A 21,369-nucleotide genomic window follows, 5' to 3' on the forward strand; every position below is an offset into this window, starting at 1 on the left:
CTACAGACGTTATTTTAATAGAAACGTATATTGTCAAAACTCTTTTCTGCCACTTCCGGTTAGAGTAAGAATAATAAAGAATTCCTAAGAGCTCACAAGCAGAAATGATATCTGAGTAGATATCTGGGGTCTGGATTAGTGGTGTTAAGCACAAGGACATCAGCAAAAGCATCAGGAAACAAGGGGGCAGTGGCAGGGTGCTGATAATCTAATCTGCAGAAATATATTCTTTTAATAGATCTAAGTCTTTAGCTTAAAAATAAGGGAGAAAGATAAAGAAAGAATTAGAGTTGAAGGAGTAACGATTTTTTAAATAAAGGTAATTTAATGATGGAAAAGAGAACAACAGGAGACTGTCATCTCCTTGTTTTCCTTGATGCCTGCCTACAAAGAACTTGCCTACTGTCTCCTACACATATTTAGAAAGCAGAAACCCTTTTCAGGAGTATATTTTTATAGTCTCCGTTCTCCAACTTTGCTAACTTTTTCACTCTTTTTATAGTTTTACTTTTCTTTCTTTTTTGTTCCCCAAGAACTGTTCAGGGGACCTTGTAACACTGGCCTTCCCTGCTGACAATAATTATAAGAAAATCTGCAACAGTTTCTGCAATAAATAAATAAAGCTGTCTTTCTGAAGGTTGTCAAACATTGGCAGCTCTTTGTCATGTAAAATCAACGTCAGATTTGTGTGTTTAAATCAGTCCTGAAAGACTATCTTCAGTACTAACATTTAGTCTTGGAACCATTTTTGAGAAAAGTATAGCATTTACATATGGAAGATGCCAACAGTCCTCAGAGTAGGATCTGGAACCTGAAGTTAATTTCCACTGATGTCCTCACTGTGCTAAAAGAGAATAAGAAGTTGATATATTTTCTGTCAAGCACAATCCTGTTAGCACCTGATATGGAGATTGAGCTTCAAGTCTTTGACATCGTAGATTTTTCAGAAAAGATTTACTTATTGTGTCTTGAGTAAGGCATGCGATGATGATCTGGTATCACGGGACTCTTGAAGGTATTTCTATTCTTTGTATGCCTAAAAGTAGAATTTTTAGGTGATAAGGATATTTTACATAGCTGCAACAGAAGGATCAGAAAGTTTCTAGTTTAGACATCCAGTTGTATTGAGTACTGCAGAACAGTAATGCCAGCTTTATCTAAAACATGCTTCAGGCCGACTGGACAACTAAATACCTTTTGGGGTTTTTTTCTCTGAAATTGATTATATTTTTGCCCACTTTTCCCATCAGTAAAATAAGACTAGGGGGGTTCATCCTTTTCCATGTCTGTTTCATGCTATATATATCCTTTGATGTATTCCTTTCTGAATTTGTTCAAACTTCAATTTCAGTTATGGGGCCTGGATGTACTTCGGATGCATGAACGTGATATACAGTAACAGTACATAAAAGGGAAATATCAATTATTTTTTCAGAAGGTACTAAATTTAATCTGAATGAGGTATAATTTTAGTACTGAAATAACTATTTCACTTTTCTCATGTTTTAATATAAATATGAAGCATTGGTATCCCCAAGGGAAAGCAGCTCCAACAATTTAATACTCTTATCCCACCTACTCTTTTGTAGTTTGTGAATACAAGCCCCAAGGCTTAGGGCTAGGGCAGGTGTTGAGGACTGGGAGGTAACCTGGGCCTGGGCCATAGGATTGAATCGCAAAAGGGCTGCTAAGGATTGACTTAGATGGCAGAAAGTTTTCTCCCTCAAGAACTTTTCATGTGGGCCGTGGCTGTGTCTTCAGTTAGGGCGTCACCAAGGCAAAACGGTTTCATTAAAGTTAGGGTTAGAGATTGAAAGACAGTGCTGAGAGCTTCAGAGTCTGCAGAAGGGCTGCCAAAGGGCAATGTGAGCTCCTCAAGAAGAACACTTATGTATAAAGCTTTGTTGGGCAAAAGCAAATGTCTGTGTTTTATCTCTTGGTATTTAAAAAATAATAATAATAATAATAATAATAATATTTAAATCTGAAGGGAAATACACAAATTTTGTGTTATATAGTTTTGTTTTGTTTTGAATATGGTCTAGAAACACTCCAATGCTGAAAACATATTTTGAAATTCTTGTTTATATTGAGGTAGATGACTCCAGGGGAGAAAGAAATGATGGATATTGCAAAGTGGCATACTTCTTTCTGGCACTGGAATATTAAATAATGAAGCAAGCTGTAAAATATGACTGAAAGCCATTTGATTTTCATTACTTAGATTTGTGGTGTTTTGTGCTACTCAGCATCTAAATCTTGCAAGACTTTCTAAAAAATATTTCCAATAAAATATAAATACTTGTGTAGCACCAGTCTAGTTCTACTCTTTTGAATTCAGGTTGTGAAAAATAAAGGAAAATGATGGTAAATGAAAATTGCAAATGTTCTTCTCAATTTGTTTAAATGGATCTAGGGAGAAACACACATTTCAGTAATGTTTCTTAATTCCATCCATTTCCATTCTCTCTGTAAGTATCCTTATAAAAGTCAAATCAGTTACTGGAAAGAATAGAAATGAACTTTGTAAAGTGAGTCCTATGAAAACTTTTTGTAGGTTCTGAATGTGGATTTCTTTCTGTAATCCTCATTGCTGAAAAATATTTACTGTAAGGTAATCAAAACTATCAGTCCACCTGTCTGTGGGTCTTGTGATGTATTTGATGTCTAGCATATAAAATAAGAGCTCAGCTATTGACCAATCTGCTCTTCCTCATAAGGGGTTGAAATATGCAGTAGACCCCATGAGGCACTTCCCAACACTAGGATGGATGGACTTGTATGATTTCAGTGTATCCACAGTAAACAGTTGGCTACAACAATTAAAGCAACAAGCAGGTAGTAAGCAACAGGTGTCCGCACAGACAACATAGCTTGTCTTCACACTGTGTTCACACACAAGTCTCTGATGCTTATAAATTGTGTCACAAACTAAAGTTTTGCTTTATCCTTCTGAAACTACTGGGCCAGGTCTCAAGATCAAAATCAGCTTTACTTCACATAAGGCTGTTTGGAAAGAAGTGGAAGATAGAAAAATCTCAGGCAGGATGAACTATATTTTTCATTCATCTTAATTCATTACCTCGGAGAAACTTAGCAGGCTGTGTGGATCCATATTTCAGAGACAGTGAGGACTTGCAAACAGCACATCCTTCTGGGTATATTCCATCTCAGCTCCCCCTCCAGCTCCCTCTCTGATCCCAAGAGCAGGTGGAAGTGAAAATACATGTAAATAACAAACCCACACTGGTTGAAACCACATTCTGCATTCATAACATCCCTCACTCTTTTCTAAGGATACATCTTCTAAAAATAGCTGGCATGTGTTTAATCTCATCCGTTTATACAGGAATATTCAAAAGACTTGACAGCATGTACTGTGAAGGAAAAAGTAGGAGCAGACTTTGTATACTGATAGCATATACTATCAACTGCTACTTTTAACCCACTGTCAGCTCTAAGACTTGGAGTCAGATGGGAATTGCTCAGTCTCAAGCCAAGACAGACTTTGACTTCAGCTATTAAGAGGTATGTAAGTGGCATACCCATGTAGATGTCACAGATAAGCTTAAAAGAAATATAGATAAAAGGTATTATTTTGGAGGCAACTCATCAACCAAGGAACCACTTTAATGCAGAGCAGCTTGTCTAATTTCACTTTTGAGGATGGAAGTGTGATAAAATCTGTGTGCACGAGAGCTCCTAGTTTAGTTCAAATTATTTATAACTTTTCACAGTCTAAGGTTCTGTCAACTTCAATTTCATTGTTTCTAAAAATGATATTCCAAACTGGAGAGCTAAGGGGGGAAAGACTGTCAGGGAAGAAGAGATTTCTGCTGTTGAATTTCACATCTTTTTCTAAACAAGTTGTATTTATTCTACTGGAGATCAGGTCATTTCGTTATGTGAAGCTGTTGAGTGCATTTGTTATGATATTGAAAAACATCTCATATGTAAGAAAACTCCATCTAGATCCCTTGAATATCTCACACGGTATTTGTTTTCTGTTTTGTTATGAATGTTTCACTCACACTCAGAAGCTTCTGATAAATTCGGAAAGAACTGTTTCTCTTTCCTATTCCATTAATGTCTGAATTCAATTAAATATTAATCTGATGGGAACCAAAATAAAACTAAAACATGTCACTCTGATTAATCACAATAGCTGAAAAACATGCTCTTCTGTTTTAGGCTATGAGTCCAGCACTTACACCACATTTCTTGGAATCTTTAAGCTGAATGTCCACCTGCAGGAAAAAAACTGAGACAGAAATTGAAGATCCAGCAACAGCAGAGGAATTGTCTAACAGAAAATTCTGAAGGTGAGTAATGTGATAACATAGAGGCTTCCTGTAGAAAATAGACAGTCTTGCTGGGTCAAGTAGACATTTTAATATATCTTCTTGTAATAAATGCTGTCTTTTTGGAATATAAGAAATAAGAGCTCTTACTGAATGAGCTGAAAGGCTTGTCATGTGTCCAGCACCCACTGAAGTAAGCCATAGTTGAGGCAGTTCTTTAGAATGGACACTGCATTTTGGTCTTCTGCTGGAAACAGACATTCATATCTGTTCAGTTTCCTTTGTGTTCTGCAGCTGTCTTATTGCAACAGTGGCTTCATCTTGCTGGAAACTAGTAATTAAATGTGTTAAAGATGGATAAAATGTTGAACTATTACCTTTATCACATCATAGTTCTATCCTTAACTTGCTCAGGGTGAATGAATGCTTGAGCTTTACTCTGCAATCCCTTCTGAATGAAAGTTATCATTATGCGAACCTGGCTCCAAACCAGGTTCACTGGTTTTGAATGCATATCATTGCATATAGGAGTTTGAAAGCTTTGCAGTTATTCATATGTTAGTTGCTTTAAGGTAAAAATAAAATCTTGGTTTTCAGCTACACTATTCTTTTATTTAGAGCTACTATTAATATACTTGTATAAAACACTATTTCTATATCATGCATATCCCTTTAAGAGGATTCATTTACCTGTACAGTTGGAATTCCAAAATTCTTGTTAACTTGTCTTTTTTTTTTCTCTCTCTCTTAATTTCCTGTTTATATTGGAATTGATGTGTATTTCTTCAAATAACTAATTGGCATTGTAATCCTAAAGCTACACCAGATTGCAGTCTATGATTCGATAGCTATAATATACCCATAGGTCTTAGTAAATCAGAAGGCCAAAACCTTGCCTATATACACCATCTAGTATGAAGCAAAGGGCATCCCAGAAATCTGTGTAGGATAATGGAGACTTCGCTTGTTGTGCAGTAATACAGTATAATGTATTTGCAAAATGAAATGTGAAATGCTACAACAGTAATTGCATTCAATAAAATATTTAGCTTTATGTGATGCTTTAAATAGAACCTGGACTGGTTTATATAAATATTCATGGTTGGAGAATCATTATCATTTGTTGTAATCTGCTTTAATTTCTAGTAAACAGAAATGTAGTAGGCAGGAAAAAAACTGACACACATACTGGAGGAAATGGCATGTGCTAGTTCTGTATTGGGCTTTAAATATAATTTGGGATCAAAGCCACAAGAACCAAGAACACTGGTAGGTAACTTTTCTTTTAATTCAGAAGATCATTTAGGAGAAGGTAGAAGAAACCATGTTCAGTAAATCTTATATAGCAGCCATCAAGACTAGTATGGTTTTCATGAAAAAAAAAAAAAGCTTTTTTCTCAGTTTGTGAAAACATTTTCTTTCCTACATTAGGATGATGAAGCTGCATTTCTTTGAGAATCTTCTATCCAAGAGATAACTTCAAAAAACGTGACATGTATTTGGTACAAAGTGTCATCTGAATAATTTATATAATATTCCTCCCACCATACTGCTCATAAAAATGCAGGTGAAGAGCTGTAACAAAAGTGATAATGTAAGGAAAGAGCCTAAGAATTGAAATGACAGCACAGAACTAAGATTTATACTCCATGTTATAAAAATGGAAGAGCCAAGGCATTTCCAGGTCATAAGAAAAATAGCTTCTCTGTACTTTTATAATATAGTACTCATTTACATTTTTGTGTAAGTATACGTGATACTCAAATAACCGTGGTGCATGCCCATAACTATACAAAGGACAAAAAAACACCCTATGTTGATGTTAATGAGTTTATTGTCATGTTTCATATCAAAGTAGCCCTAAAAGGTAAATACAAAAGTATTTGTCAGCCATGCAGTACAGAACATACACACTGGAGATTGATTCTCTGTTAACATTACTATTACGTATTGAAGCGTATTTGATCTGATTAAAAGTTCAATTCTTGTTCTACATAGTCATTATGGCGCTAAAGCAGCTTTCACCATTTTACGTGTATTTCTTACATGTGTTTGTCTAACATGGGGTTATGGGTCTTATTCAAATTGGAAAAGGAATTCATCATTAATAAGTAAGTTTAAGTTGGCTGAAAATTACATTTAGGGACCTAAATCTTAACTGTCCTTACAGCCACATAAATTGAGATTAATATATTTTAAGTCAACATAATAGAAGAAAGAACATACCTTTAAAGGTCTTGCCTTAGAGCCAGCTGGAAGTTGATTTTGTACTGTGTAACCAGCAGTGCTTCATAATGCAGCTTACTCCCACAAAATTCTGGTTTTAGACAAAGTAGACATCTAGTGGACTTCTCTACAAATGCTTTCCACCAATCCTTATTTTACCTTCTCCATCTCAGCACTTAGGCTCATTCCATTCTGCTGATCCTGGAATGAGTCCATTCCCCCACCACTAGACTGATACTCCCACATTACCTGTTCAGCAGGATGGTTTTCCCACCTGCTGTTCACAACAGGTTAGCTATCCTAGGATCTCACACATGACTTTGCCACAGGGAGTGAGGAACCAAGCCACAGTAAACCTAAAGCAATATTTCAATAAAAGTCATCATACTCAACAAGAACTTAAAGTTGCAAGCCATCTCCATCATTACTTTTGATCTCTTCCTTAACTGATGCTCAGCCTGATGCCTGTGTGTACTGCTAGTCTTTAATGGCCCTGACAGGCCTCACCTGGGAGCCATTACCCCACATGTCCTTGCATGGCCCCTGGATTTGATTCATCCCCTGGTTGGGCATGGGGCTGTTGATGGATGCATTTCCAGAATGTGGCTTTTCAACTGAGCTTTGTTGTGCTTGTACTGTAGTGGGTGAGGACACTGCAGTGACCACCCTCATCTCCCAGCCTGCCCTGCCTTATACAGTAGCCCTGCTCCTGCTTTCGCTGACATGAAGAAGTATGCTTTAATTTTTCTCATTGTAACCTTTTTTTTTCTTTTTCTAAAGAAAGGTCTCTTCAGAAAGAAATGGTAGATGCTATGTTGTCTTTAAAAGTTATTGTTATGATATACAGTTGCATAATAAAGCCACCATGATATATGTTTTAAATAACGCAAAGGGATGGAGAATAAAATAATAAAACACAGCTAGCGTGTTTTTGCGTACACTCTGCTGTGAACTGCAGTTTGCTGACAGTATAAGACCTAAGGGTAATGTGTTTATACTAATTTGGTAGTAATACCCCATTGCATTCTAACATTTTGCTTTATTTCCCTCAGTCAACTTTTGTGCTCAGTCAAAATATTCCTTGACTTTTCTCAGAAGCTATGGCAGGGACTTTACAAACGTTAGCCCTCATTTTCCAGTGCTGCGGTTCTGCTCTGGTACTGTAAAAGAAGGAAACTGCTTCTTTAAAGCAAAACTGCACTTCTCAGTAAACCATGTATATTTATTCATATAAACCAGCTCAGGCAATTAACTAAAGACCTGATTTGTGTGATCTCTCACGTGAGTAAGAGCTTCTCTCACTTGAGCGAAGGCTTTCAAGACTTTATTTGTATAGTGCAAATATAATTTTCTCTAAATTTCTACCATCAATTAAAGAATCCAGGATGTCTTGACAAGATAGACTGTGAAACTAAATATAGCTGACCTACTGAACAACATGACTGAAGGGACATTAAACTGTGATAAGTATTTTCGCATTGAAGGGACAACTATTTGTCTGTAAGAGGCATGAAATATCTTTTGCTATTAGCTTTTTCTTGTTCTTTTTTCTTTCCCACTTCTAAGCTCACAGTTCTCATGACACCTGCAATGGTTTGCTTTCCAGCCACTTTTATCTGTGAAATTTATCTTCATCAAAGCAATAATTAAATGCAAATTGTACATGTGGCGGTATCTGTATTAACAACAATACCTGAAGCTTTGCTACAGAGCATGATCTCAAATTTAGGAACCGAAACTAATACAAATTTTAGTTGCCTGGTATTTAACAAAATGCTTCCTTATTAAGTTGTGCATTAGGCGGAAGATTCTGAACTGGGATATGAGCAGAGGGTATTTGTGGTGAAGGATCATTGTCAATTAAGAAAAATTTGATTTGGTACCCTAGGGCTTGGATTTACAGCATTTACGGACACTGATGTCATGCTGCAATGCAGTCTTTCCACTTGGCTCTTTTCTGATGTTAACTCTAAAGTAAGCAGAGGAATAGATTACAAAGGCCCCTTCTTATAGAACATGGTCTGCTTTGTAGTAATCTTTGAGGTTTACCAGTCTTCTACTGAATTCACATTTTAATAAATACTACATAGTAGAAAGGTAACGTGCTGTACATTCATTGCCACCTTATTCTTCTCAAGACTGTGTTATAAAAGAGGAAACCACACTGCCTGCTTATAACATCTCCCAGAATTTTATTTTAAATATGCTTTCACATATGTGATGTTTCCCAGAAACTCTAGAGTTATGAAAAATTGATGATGCATTGATATCATAGAGATCACAAATACTGAATTCCTTCAGTAAGAGTGATTGCTCTTTAGTTACTTTCTTCACCATGCCGATCTTCTCTGCTCTCTCTAGCAATACTTTTGTCCTTAACTTTCGGTCTCATTCAAGCTGGCTGTGTAATGTCCACTGCTACAACTCCATACTTGCCCAGTGCCAACAGCTGTCTGTGCAGCTGTGTTACACTATGTGGTATGCTCTGCATGGTCAGTTTTGTTGTCCTGTTTTAACTGAGAATAAGATTATGCTATAAAACTGCATTAAGCTCTGTATGAAAATAAGGAATAATCAAAAGTGCATAAGTATTGCAACACCTGGATTATAAATTAATATGTATTTTTATTTTAAAAGTAATTAAATGCTAGGATGTACTTTTTGTTTCTGATCTTGCTTGTCTGCTTGGTATATGTGGATATGAAGACTGAGCCAGAAAGCACTGGGTACAGGTATCTCTGTGATAACCTTACAGAGGTATTGCTCATTTTGGCTGTGATGGGTTTGATATTTGATTATGTATTTTCTAGTGCATTGTCAGATTATGTACTCCATAACAAGATACTTGTAGATTTGTGATCAACATTTTCGAAGTGGGGACATTTTGTTTAAAAGGTTTATTTGAGGATCTTTGAAGGCAGAATATGAATTACCTACACTTGATTGCAATAGCATGTAGTATCCTTTCTTAAACAGCAGGATAGAAAGCAAAGGTTCGCTGAAATTATTTCCATAAGCCAAGGATACAGAATGAAGCTTAAGAGGCCTTAGGCTCCAGTTACCCAAGTTGCCTGCAACTGCAAGATCATTCCTGAGGTAAGAAATGTAATATATTACTCTTTCACTGCTTTGTATAAGTAATGAAGGATCATTACCCTGATTTTTTTATGTTTATTTCTTTTGCCATGGGCAATTTTATCTAAAGTGCTGTAAAAGGGAACAGATAGTGTAAGGTAAATTCCTGAAACTAAAATGGTTATTGAAGTTGGTGCTGATGCCCGCACAACCTTGAGAACAATACTACCTAGATAAACAAACTTACTCTGTCCTTTTTAGTACTGTTGCTCACTCTGATAAACAACACAGCTGTGATTCAGAGGAGAAAAACAGTGAAATGAAATTTACCCAGGAACTGGCAAAAGATTTCTGCTGGATTTTTACACCTAGAAGAGCTTGTATAACACTTCCACCTTCTGCAGTTTCTGCTCTCTAATGAAGAAACCAATGGTGTAGGAAAAGATGCCAGGCTCTTTATCCTTTATGCAGCATAGCTTGGACAGTCCAGAATTAAAAGCAACATATACCCAGCTGGGACTGTAATAAGTTTTTGCTAGTCCGTAATCAAATCATGTTTTATAACTAAGCAATAACAGGCCTCATCATGTGAACAGAAGACCTCCGAGAAACACAGAACATTACAGAAGTGGTTTTAGTGGTTCATTAGTTGGCACCACTCCCTTCTGGGTCTGTAACAAATGGCTTACACAGCCTGGCTTGAGAGCTGTTACAGAATGTTGTGTTGTATAAGGTGTATGAACAAACCACCCTTATTGTCACCTTTAGAAATGTGCCAACAAGCAGTGTAAATGACTTGGGAGATTTATTTTTATATTTTTCTCCATAAAATAGCTCTCTGAATTAACAGCTTTTGTTTCACTTTTGTGCTCTCCTCCACCACCCCAGTCCTCCCAGCATTTGAGGTTTAGGTGCTTGTCTGAAAGGTAGAGGGGCAAAAGAAACAGCAAATGTAAAACACGTTACTGAGTTTAAAATGCACTACTTTTTGCATTTTAGTTGGAGAAGTGATGGATATTTGTGTTCAGAGGGTTTTCGGGGAGAAACAATGTTTAGCAAGTGCAGAAGTTTTTACTGAATTTTCTGTTTCATAACATGGGTTTTAAATTAACCATATTGACAATAAAACCTCAGAATGGATGTCTATATAGAGGAAAACATATAAGTCTTCCATCTAGAAATGGTCTTACTCAAAAATTCTTCTACTTGAGGGCCTTTTTTTGTGTCTATTGATTTTAATGATGGAGCTGTGACCATCCAGGATGAAATTCTCCCTTTGGATGTTCGGGTAGTAAATTCAAGTACAAGTTTGATATGTAAAATTGTTGGAGGTTATACTTTTCTTCACAGTGTTAGAGAATAGGTCTCTCTCTTTTTCTTGAGGTTATCCATTTCACAAATATATGTTCTCATACTGTTTGCTTATGGTTTTATTAATGGTTTATTTTCTGCTTTATGCATCATTTTGTTTGGAGGGCAGTGAGGCCCTGGCACAGCTGTCTATGGAAGCTGTGATGCCCCATCACTGGAGGCAAGGCTGGATGGTGGGCAGATGAGCTGGTGGTACTCGTAGGATGCTGGAACTAGATGACAATTGAGGTCCCTTCCAACCCAAGCCATTCTATGACTATGATTTAGTAAGAGCTTTATGAAGCATAGGCAGTAATACTTCTTAAGGTAAAGAAGAGAAGGACAGATATTTATTTGTTTTAAGGGAAGAAAGAAGTTGTTTTATCCCTTAGTAAACAGTTTCTGTGGAGGTTTCCTCTTTGGATATTCCCATTTTACTGATATTCTTATTTGCTATAACTTGAGCTAGCACTGCACTGTGCCTTCCCCTTGTCCTGGTTTCAGCTCAGACAGCATTAACAGTGCACTGATGTGTGGTTGTTGCTGATCTGGGCTGCTCGGCAGGGCAGAGCCACAGCGGCAGTAGGGGCAGATGGTGTGCAAGCTGTGCCAGGATGTGTGGAGAATATATATATATCTATTCATGTATATATACATATGAGAATAAACTTAGAGAATCTCACCTCTGTACATTTCCTCAGAGAAGAACCTTTCACCTTGGCTGCTGCAAGAACTAAGAAAGGGAGGCTTCTTGGAGATTTCTATTTTATACAGAATCATAGTTAATACATTCTACAAAAGTAAGGGAGGAAAGAAACGTATGTTAAGAATGACTAAGAGCTGTCTGGTTTCAGGGTTTTTCAGACCAAGACATGGTATACTATGATTTATTTTAAAACAAGTTTTCATTTATTATACACAATGATCAAGACAGGACCTTCTGCTTGACTTTGAAGAAACATTTGTCTGTGAAGCAGAAGCACTGGTGTAGATGCACCTCTACCTGGATTTGTATTTGAAGGGTCTTGATTGTAGGAATCAAAGAGACAGGCAAGTATCATCTTCTCTTTAGTTACATTTAAGGTTACATAGGATCATTTAAGATTACAGACCAGGTTCTACATAACAATTAGGAAGCTTCTTGAAATTTGCATTTGCTAAGTAGTTATGGGTGGTTTTTTTCCCCTCTGTGTTAACAGCTCCACAACCTTCCCCGTTACCTGCAATATGCTTATGTGGATTACTAAAGGTTTCAAATTAATACATACATAAGGAGCAATGTTAGAAATTTGATAATATTTAAGTACATTTAATCGAGTAAGAATCTTTTCTTCCTCATACACTCACATAGAGAATGCTTTTACGCATCTAAGAATATCAAACTATCAAGTGCCAAACAGTTTGGAATTCACCTTTTTTTTTTTTTTTTTTTTTTTTTTTTTTAAAGTTGATTTGTTTTTCTTTTTGCTTTGTTTCAAGAGAAAATGATGTGACACACCAAATAAAGGGTAGCAAAACAATCCTTCTTAAAGTCTGGAAAACAGCTTTATGATTAGTTAGCTTTATGGTGTAGATAGTGATAAACAGGATAAATGTCTGAAAATTGGGTTTAAAACAATTTAGGTAGAATATATGCAGTCTTTTGGAAATAAAATAACTTTGTTTAGTCTTATAAAATGCCTTAATTAGGATATTTTCTCTTAAAAAAAAAAAGAAAAAAAAATGTAGCAATAATAATCCATTATTTAGAGTGATGCACATTAAAAATGATGCAGTTAATCTTTTAGTCCAATATTCAAAATCTCTGAAAAATCAGGGCACAATTTAAGTGAACCTGTCATTCAGCCCTGGGCTGCCTTCAATATAATTTAAGAGATTAAAGAAAAGTGCAGTCAGAACTCCATTCCTCCCACCACATTCCCTTCTGTCACTGACTCAAATTCTTTTCTGTTCTAGGCTTCGAATAAGCAAATTTTCTTTCCATTAGATTTGCTTTTTCTGAAAAACAAAACAAAACCCCACCACAGTGGATCTGGCTTTCCATTGAGTGTTGAATCCCTCTCCCCATATGCACTCAGAAGGATGATAAATGCTGTCTGTTTTCATGCTACAGTCTGTCAGTTTAAAGTGAGTTTATCTTGTGACTGGTATAAAATGATGATGGTTTTGTTTCTTTAAATGTATCCTTCTTATTTCTAATGGAATATGCTCTTAAACAGGTCATGCTTAAACAGCATTGTTCATGGTATCAAAAAAGCTAACAGTCCACAAGATACAAAGAAGTCACTGTTGATTGGCATATTCACTTTTCCTTCAGCAGTATATTTAATAAAGTATTAATATTTCTTTATTTGTGTGAGAAATCATTTTCTCATATTATTAATTCTGAAAAGGTTTTAATCTGTTTGTCCTTTGTGTTTTGAAACTATTTTCCACTTTAAGTTTCCTATGACTCTATGAATCAAACCGTCACCACAGGATGTTTCTAATGAAATTAAAATGTTTCAAGTGGATGTGAAGTTCAGATTTTTATTATGCAACAGATTATGTCATAAAACCCATGTTGTTTCTATTATGTAGAACTGTCAATGATCTGAACATGTCAATGACCATCTTTATGCACTTACCGTAAGCATGGCGAAGAATTATATATGCCTTCAATTCTGCAATGACAGAGAACTCAAAATGTGCAGAGACTAGTACAAATGCCTCTATAATCTAGAAGCAATACATCAAATTCATTCTACAGATGATTTTTGTTTGTTTGTGCCTGGTATTTCATCAGGAGCAGATTCCTCATGTTAGACTCCCTGCATTAGACAAGGTACATTCTGCAGGCAGGAAAAAACAGACATGTTTGATGTTAGATTATTCCCTTTTTCCTTTCCAGTGTGCCACACTGAAGCCAGAGGTTGGCATGAGGCTGAGTGCTGCAGCTGTAGCCATTTTGTGTGGGCTGTGTGATGCAGGAGACTTGATTCCCTTGTCCCCTTGTCTCTGTGCTTCTTCTCCATTATGTCTGGAGGTACAATAACAGAGGTATAATTTCAACTGCATATCCTGCACTGTACTAGCCATGCTTTCTGATAGGCAGGTTTTTATTCCCTTAGTGAATAATAGGAAAACTATGCTAGTGCTTATGAACTTCAATGCTGTTCTCCTTTAATACAGCTGTAATCTCATTGGTACTCATTTCCTTGGACTTAACTGAAAAAGGTTAAAAACCTCTGAGATCACTACATTACAAAATGCAAAATTCAGTGAAAAAGAAGATACATAGGAGTTGTAAGTGGGATAAAGAATAGTTTTCCTCATGGTAATAAGACAACCATTAAGTGCCATGGGTTAGGAAATGATATTTTGGTTGTATAACTGTGCTTGCTAAGGTAGTTACCTGAATATGAAGAAGCATTCAGCAGTGACCACTCTCATCAGCAGGATGCAGTACTAGAGGATGCTATGGCCTTAAGGAAGGCTGAAAAAGGATAAAAGCATCCATGCTGTGCTGCAAACAAATTTAATGTAACTGTGGCATTAAGTCCAAAGAAGATTCAAGTATTGCACTACTTCGTTTTAAGCTTTCAATTGAAGTCTGTGATCCTGAATAGAAATGAGTAGGTGGAAGTGGCATTCATTCCCAGGAACCATGACCTGGTAGCTACTGGAAACTGTAGCTTGAATATCTGTGTGTGGCAAACCTGCGCAAAGGGTTTGGCACCAGCTGCTCAGTATCTGCTGGGAAATGTACCAGGACTGAGTGGGTGCCACCTGTAGAGGTCTGACTGACTTGGTTGAAGGCTCAAAGTGGAGAAAATACAAAATTAAAAAAGATATTTTAAAATACAACGTGACATTTCTATGATTAGCAAAATACAGCTATATATTTTATATAAGTGGCTATATATACATGCAGGCTGCTTATTTAACCGGTTTGTAGATTTACCAAACAGAAACTTCACCCCTGGATCTTTGTAAATAACACAAGACTTTCCAGTGTGTAATCTTGTGAATTCTGATAACAACAGATCAAGAAAGACAAATTCAAAAATACTTTTTTTTCTATCCTGAGTGAGTGTTCCACTTAAATGGACACAGACTATTAAACCACAGTAAGGCAACGTAGTTCTTCCATGAGGAAGCCTTGAGTGAAAGTGCACTGCTGTACTCTGCTTCCAATAGGCACTACTGGAATTTTATCTGACATATTTTTGATGGGCTTTTCACATCTTGTGCAATTAAAACAATTATTAACAAAAATGAGAAAAAACATATGGTGTTTTGTAGTCTAATATGTAGTCTAATACGTGAAGTGTTTTGGTTTTTTTTTTTCTGGAAATGTAGGAAATTGAAGCCACACTGAAGTTAAAGTATCCACTTGAAATAGGAAGTAAGTAGAAGAAACATCACTCATTAAATACTTTTTATGAAAGAAATGTCTCCCTACACTTTTGTGTGACTCATGAAGTCGCCATCAATCAACTATGTAATCTGTAATTATATAGCATTTCTCTGCCAGCACGGGTGCAGAAAATCCTTAGCTAGAATTTGATTAACTCTGACTCAAGGGACTGCTAAAAGGATATTGGACTTGAGTCATGATTTCTTTTCGGAAATGTCTATTTAATGTCCATTCCTTTAATATTTGACTTTTTCAATGAAAGTACTGACAAAGCAATAAGTTACCACCTTACTTGAAAGTCAGCCCCCTTTAAGCTAGTTCAGTGATTCCTTTCCCAACACTCAGCATTAAGACCATCATCAAACTATAAAGAATTCCTGCCAGCAGAATATTAACGAAAAAAACCCTCAGACCCAAAATGATGTTTCTTACCACCCTGAGGTGACATTTTGCTTGTCATAAGCATGCAGTGTAACTGTGGGTATTTTTATTAAGCACATCCATATTTAATCTTGACTACGCATTGAATAAAAAATATTTTTCTGCTTTCTTGGTTCACTGACTGCAAATGAGAACACTCATCTCTTCTACCTGCTCATATTTTTGTTTGGAATTGTTATTACTATCACTGAATTCTGAAAGATCTTCACACTCAGTTCTTTTTTTGCGTGTGTGAAATACAGAACTAAAACAAGGATATTTCAATACGACGTGTTATGCTTCTTCAAAAATGTGACTTGCACTGCTCATTCGTATCCAGTTCTCTCAAACATATCTTCTCTAAATTACTCTCCCTCCCCCCCCTAATCCATACCCCAAGGAAATCTTTCACATTTCTATTTCAATATCTGATGGCAAGATGAAAAGCAGTATGCAAGGTAAGGATGGAACACTAATTGATATAAATTTGAGATGACAGTAATGGTCTCTGTTTGGGCCATAGCTGGAAACCTTCTGTATGACAAAAAATCCTCCATAGTTACTATTTTTGTCCCTCTAGTAATGTTAGCTATGATAATGTTTTAATAGATTTTTGAACCAAAGTTGTCTCAGTTAAACCGTGCAAAGTTGAAAAAGTTGCCTTTGCAGCATTTCTAGAATGGGATTTCTTTTTTTCTTTTTCTTTTCCAGAAATATGGAAGAAAAAATAAAATATTGGCAACCTTCAACTGCAATTAGGCTATTTCAATAAGTGATAAATGTTTTCATTATAATTCACTTCTGGGCTCAGAAGTTTTCTTCAAAATTAGAATATTTTTTCATGAATAAGGTTGTGTGTGGGCGAGCGGCTCTTATACAGAGAACTGCAAATTACCTTTCCTTTCCTGAGTCAAGCTCTGCAATTGTAATATGAAAAGAAAGATGATGCAATGTTAATTGCTTCTGAGGTATGGAGAAAAGGTTCTGGCAAGGTGTGAAAATACCTCAGTGTTGACTTTTTCTTGACTTACTGGTAGAATTTGATCTTGCATTTAAAAATTTTGTAGCTGTTCAATGTGCTGCTGGTGAACTATGGCAAAATAACAGATGTTTCTACTATCTGAGGGACCAAAAAGTCTCATTAGGCAAGAAAGAAAAACTGACAGGTGGAAATCATCACCAATAAAGATGAGAAGAATGGAGAGAACAGGCAAGGGAAAGGTGAAATTACCAAGAGTCTTCCAGGTGACCTACAGAAGTCTGGCTCTGTGCCTCTCTGCTGCTTATGGACTACCCAGGCCAGCTGGTAAGAAGCAGATGTGCTGCACAGCAGCTGGAGATCAAGGCTCTGTCTCCCTGCACTTACTGGCCAAAATATAGATTCCCAATTACCCCCTTGGAAGACTTTTCCTTATATTTAACTTCAGGAGGAAGAAAAAGATATGTGCCTCATAGGTGGAAATTTATTATTATCAATTTAGAAATGTATACATATATATATATATACGTACACAAACATTTTTCCAATGATAACTTACGAAATACATTTACACATTCAAAAATCATCCTGACAGATGTTTCTCAGAATATATTTCAATAATTTAGGCTGCTTTAGAATAGTTGGGAGTTAGGCTTTCATATACTAATAGTGTGGCCAGATTGAAGTAGCTGTTCTTAGGGGTGCTTAGACCAAGGTTATATCACCCTAAAATAAGATGATCTGTTGTTTTACCAGATTTGAAGTCCTGCTAAAAACATTCAGGTAAAACTGAGAACATTATTAAAATAGCAGATTGCCGTTCTGTTTTTAGGTATGTTGTTTCTGAACAGAGACTAAGAGAGAAGATAACCTAGGAAATTTCAACTTGAATGGCTGATGGTGGACATTGAAAGAAACAACTGGAGATACTGTACATGCATTGCCTACTACAGAATAAGTCACATCCAGTAGTTATTTCTATGGAAGGGTTTGCTTGACTTAACATTTAATTAAGTCTTTCTATCCAAGCTCAAAGAATCTAAAGTATGGGTAAGACATGCACAGTTTGAGAGTAAGGGAAGGGAAACCACCTGCTGCCAAATGTAGCTGTGAAATCACGTTCCCCTTTGTTTGACCAAAAGCCATTCTTAAATTGTTTTTGCCACATTCACTAGTGTGTTCTGGCAGCATTATGCTGCTCTTCCAACTGCTCTAACTGCCTAAGGTAGATCAGCCACAAGCATGGCTTAGCTTACTTTTTGAAGAGGTCTCTTCTACCAGAGAGATGTAGATCTACAAAGCTCACCACTGACCGCGCCTCAAAAGAGCAACTAAGTTAAATATGTTGCTTAAGTTATTCAACTAAGTATCATAAATCTTATACTTATTAAAAAGATTCCTTTCCCTACTCATTTAGAACCAACCAGCAGTTGTCTGTGCGTATGCAGAGACTACGTGCACACATACACAACGTTTTGCTAACTGTTGGCAGTTGGTCACTCGGGTAAGAAGCTAACATACAATCAGTGCTACTGTTCAGAATAGTTACCAGTTTATACATATACTCTGAATCTCAGAAAGACTCACCTCGTGCATTTATGTAATTTCTAACCAAGATGGATGCAGCAGAGTTTTGGATTCTGCAGCAAATGAGGCAAGGTAAGAACTCCTTCACAGCACCTTGCTCTTAGATTAGGGTTCCAAGTCTGCGGCAGTGACGTTCTTCAAGGGTTTCTGATTGGAAAAGATCCTAGGCTTGTTCAACGTACATGTGCTAGCAAACAGCTCCACGTTGTGGACATTTCAGGTACTACTAAAATAACGGCTAACGATAAAATTTACTGTGCTTCATAGAATAACAGAATGGCTTGGGTTGGAGGGGCCCTAATGCCCACCCTGTTCCAACCCCAGTCTTCCTCCTGTTTATTAGCTCCCCTTAAAGTACTGGAGGGTCACAATGAAGCCTCCCTGGAGCCTTGTCTTCTCCAACCCAGCTCCCCCCTTTCTTCAAAGAATAGGTGCTCCAGCCTCCTAAGCCTCTCTGTGACCCTCCTCTGGACCTGCTCCAACACTCCATGCCTTTCTTGTGCTGGGGCCTGAAGTTCATATGCCTTACTCAGCCCTGACAGGATACACAGATATACAGAAAACTGTAGGGTTGTGATTAATTTAACATCTTGTTTCATACTAAAATTTTCCATAGTACTGGGTAGAGAAGGGACCTTTTAAAAAGGTAGATTTAGAAAAACTTTTTTATTTTTTTAATTTAAATTTAGCAAGAGGAAATTAAAAAAAAAAAAAAAAAAAAAAAAAAAAAAGAAAGAAAGAAAGAAAGAAATTCTGACAGAAAAGCTGTTCTTTGGCATTACATCCTGAAAGCCTTTTGGGAAGCAAAACTCAGTGGTATTCTGTAGCAGTGAATGTCCTATATATGGTAACTGATAATAAATGCTATTGTTGAGTATAACAGTCCCCCACCCCAGACCTGTCAAGAATGAAGCTTGTTCCATCTTAACATCCAAAAACAAATGTTAGGAGTTCTCCAGATTCAGCAGAGTTGGACGTATATTTTTTTACAGGATACTGTCGAGTCTTTCTTCCTCTCGTAGGATGCAGTTTCTGATGTGATCCTGGATCAGTGTTTCTGCCAACATCTCTTTTATCTAGAACAACTCTGGTAGCTACCCATCATGTAGCACTGCAGCTGGAACTGAAAAGGAAGGTGGTTTCCCTACTTGCAAGCAACAGCCATGTGTTCAGGAAAGAAGCAATGCATATTCCACCTAATCTCCTGAGCTTCCTCTCTCCCCTGTGTCCTATTTAAAGTTATTCTAGTACTCTTTATTGAATCACAGCCATTAAGAAAATACCTTCATAATTTAGACTCTTTCAGCTATGTAATTTCAAGCAAAGCCAGGGAAAAACTGAGCGTACATCAACTATTGTTTGTAGTGACTCATAGTAGCATTTCCCAGAGTGGCTATACTGGGTAGACTCCAAAGCTCCTCCTTTTAGAGCAGATGGTAGAAAATTTTTATTCTGTTATTATTACTGTATAATACCAGCAAGCACAAAATTGTAAGGGTTGAAAGGGACTTCTGGAGATCATCTAGTCCAACCCCACTGCTAAAGCAGGTTCCCCAGAGTCGATTATGCAGGAAAACAGCCAGGTGGGTTTTGAATAGCTCCAGAGAAGGAGGCTCCACAGCCCCTCTGGGCAGCTTGTTACAGTGCTCAAAGAAAAGAAGTCTGTCCTCATGTTCATATGAATCCCATGTTCCAGCTTATGCCCGCTGCCTTTTGTTCTGTTGCTAGGCAAAAAGAGCCTGGCCTCCTCCACTTGTCTCCTGCCCTTTAGATATTTATAAGCAGTGAAGTCCCCTTTCAGTCTTCTCCAGGCTAAACAGTACCAAGTCTCTCAGCCTGTCCTACAAAGGGAAATGCTCCAGGCATCTTTGTATCATCTTTGTAGCTCTCCACTGGGCTCTCTAGAAGTTCCCCATCTTTCTTAAACTGGAGAGCCCACAACTGGACACAGTACTACAGATGTGACCTCACCAAGGCACTGTAGAAGAGCAGAATCACCACCCTCGACCTGCTGGCCACATTCCTTTTGATGCACCCCAGGGTATCATTGGTCCATCTTTGCCACAAGGGCACACTGCTGGCCAATCTGTTTTTCACCAGAACACCTAGGTCCTTCTCTGTAGAGCTTCTTTCCAGCAGGTCAGCCCCTAACCTGTACTGATCTATGTGATTATTTCTCCCCAGGGGTAGGACTGTAAACTTGCCTTTGTTTCACCTCATAGTGTTCCTCACCATCCAGCTCTCCACTCTGTCCAAGTCTCACTGTATGGCAGCACAAGCTTCTCGTCAGCCACAGCTCCCAGCTTTCTATCATCAGTAAACTTTGTGAGGGTGCACTCTATACGTTCATCCAGGTCACTGATGATTATATTGAACAGGACCAGATCCAGCATCAACCCCTGGGAAACACTACTAGTTATAGGCCTCCAACTAGACTCTGTGTTACTCTGTGTTATCCTGCCTTTGGAAGGGGGGCTCTGAATTCAACATATACAACAGAATTTGCTTTCAGATAAATAGAACAATTAATTTTATGGCCAGAAAGCAGGACACTCCGCAAGAAAACTTTACTCGTAACCAAATGGAAAAAAAGTGGCTAAAAAGTCTTCCATGTACTTCATGAATTATTGTAGCTAAAGAGACCAAATTACAAAGTCAAGCTTGTCTCTCTGGATGCACTACTGCATAGCCAATAATTCATTCCATGGGCCTCCTTCTTTCCTAAACTGTCCAATGATTATACAAAAGCATGTATATTTAATTTTGATATGCCCACTTTTTTTTTTGCATCGTGCCACGTGTGTCCATTTCTTGACAGATATAAATATTTGGGGATCTTTTTGGCGATGAATTAATAAAAAGATCACAGAAAATAGGAACATGAGGCTGCTTTGCGTATTAATATTGTATAGTGCTTATGTGATGCGTGCTTTGAAATGTTCTTGGGATTTTTCTGGAGGGATTGCAAATTATGTACTTTAATTGCACCATCAAGAGGCATTGTCTTGAAAACATGCCTTAAATGATCAGGA

This window comes from Excalfactoria chinensis, chromosome 3 (assembly GCF_039878825.1).
Source record: "Excalfactoria chinensis isolate bCotChi1 chromosome 3, bCotChi1.hap2, whole genome shotgun sequence".
In the NCBI taxonomy this organism is placed as follows: domain Eukaryota; kingdom Metazoa; phylum Chordata; class Aves; order Galliformes; family Phasianidae; genus Excalfactoria; species Excalfactoria chinensis.